Source organism: Chenopodium album, chromosome 13, assembly GCF_948465745.1.
Source record: "Chenopodium album chromosome 13, dcCheAlbu1.1, whole genome shotgun sequence".
Classification (NCBI taxonomy): domain Eukaryota; kingdom Viridiplantae; phylum Streptophyta; class Magnoliopsida; order Caryophyllales; family Amaranthaceae; genus Chenopodium; species Chenopodium album.
The window spans coordinates 53,712,820-53,714,860 of NC_137846.1; the positions used below are offsets into that span (position 1 = coordinate 53,712,820).

General features: G+C 40.7%; 1 non-coding gene across 1 annotated transcript; it reads left to right on the forward strand.

The window, feature by feature from the left end:
• The first annotated feature begins 1,141 nt into the window (after positions 1-1,141).
• On the forward strand, positions 1,142-1,248 carry LOC145577196 (small nucleolar RNA R71). The gene has a single exon (XR_014098670.1). It is a non-coding gene; the product is annotated as a small nucleolar RNA R71 (small nucleolar RNA).
• The last annotated feature ends 793 nt before the right edge of the window (positions 1,249-2,041 follow it).

The window sequence follows — 2,041 nt, forward strand, 5'->3', positions numbered from 1 at the left end:
GATTAATTCTGTAAAGGGAACTGTTACCTGCAAATCCTTCACCATGTCAAGGAACTTACCAAACTGCTTATCCATGGTGGTTTTCAAATGTCGATTTGGGAATGGTAGTTTGATAATTGGTTGTTGCACATCATTATTCCTGTCTTGAGTTACAACATTCCCTGGAGTTTTACCCTGCAATGTAACATCAGAAATATTAGTACTACCCTTTAGCCCTGCAGGGCTAGGATTAATATCCCTTGGTATAAAGGAATCAGGATTAGCAATTTCTGTTGAAACAGGTTCATCTTCTTTGGGCATAGGAGGCCCATCATAGTGTGAACCACTCCTGAGGGTAATTGCAAACGCCTGATCTGTGGGTTGTACTGGTTGCGATGGTAGGGCTCCTTGTGGGCGAACCTGAAGAGCAGCGGCTAACTGTGCAATTTGAGTATCTATGACTTTATTGTGGGCTACAATCGAGTCAATTTGTGAGTCTCTACTCTCCATATGCTTTTGCATACTAGTTAACATCGCTCTAATTTCTGATAAAGCTGGGTCAGAAGGTGGTGGAGGAGTTTGTGGTTGGTTTTTCTGGCCAGCATTGGGATGGTAATATTTCTGCTGAGGTGTTGATGCTGGTTGTTGTGGTTGTAGTGGAGGTGGAGGTGTGGGATTTTGCACATTAGTACTCTTGTAGGAAAGATAAGGATGGTTCCGATACCCGGGATTATAGGTGTTGGAGTATGGGTTATTTTGCTTGATGGACTGAAAAGCGTTAACCTGCTCCATGGAACTCCTACACTCATGTTCCCAATGACCTACAATTCCACAATTTTCACAGAAAGCATCATTAGCATTATTATCAATTGCAGAAACATTAGCTATTTTAGAATTAGTAGTAGTAAGGTTATCCAATTTCTGACAAATAGAGGTTAATTGAGATTGCAAAAAGGATACAGAATCGACGTGGTGTTTTCCCTTGTTTGCAAAACCTCTAGGATTCCCATATTGGGAATTATGGATCGCCATATCTTCAATAACCTGACCTGCATCATCAACATTGAGGTTCATAAACCTCCCATTAGCTGCAGAATCCAAAATTGCTCTAGAAGAATTTTCGATCCCATTGTAGAAAGCTTGTATCAACTGCCACTGTGCTAAGTTATGATGAGGGCACTCTCTCTGTAGGTCTTTGAATCTCTCCCAAGCTTCATATAGTGACTCATCTGGCTCTTGGGCGAAATTTTGAATTGCGCTTCTCAATAGAGCTGTTTTCTCTGCAGGGTAATACTTGTTATAAAAATTCAAAACAAGAGTCTCCCAATTAGTAATGCCAAGTGCAGTTCTATTTAAAACATTAAACCACAGTTTAGCTTTTCCACATAAAGAGAAAGGAAAGAGAATCTCCCTTATTTGGTCTTGCGTGACCCCAGCTTGCCTTATAGTGTTACAATATTGACAGTAGTCAGAAATGTGTAGATTTGGGTCTTCACCCTTAGCTCCACTAAATTGCTTCTTTTCTATCATCGTGATGAACTGGGGCTTGATCTCGAATTGAACTCCCTCGAGATCTGGCGTAGGAGAAAGGTGGGGAAAATGCGCCAAAGATGGCTGAGAATAGTCGCTGAGATTTTTAGATGGATTTTCTCCCATCTCTAATTCTGATTCTGAAGAAGTGTCTGGATCACTAGAATCAGATGAAGGGTCTCTAGGAATTTCACCACCAGAACTCGCCAGTATTTGCTTGTATAAATTCTTTTGCCTATGGAAAGAGCGCTCGATCTCAGGATCGAATGGAATGTAGCCTGATCTGGAACACCTGAGCATAAACAAAGAACTAAACAACAAATATGAGAACTGTCCCAAATAACTTATGTTCTCCGGGACGAAGGAAAATAATCTAGACTACAAAAACAATTAGAAATAAAAAATATAACCGTTTCCCCGGCAACGGCGCCAAATTTTGACAGGCTAAAGTCGTATCACCTAATCAAAAGTAATTACCTAAGTCCTCTAACTAAAGTAGATAGGGAAGTAGGATCGAATCCACAGGGAAACT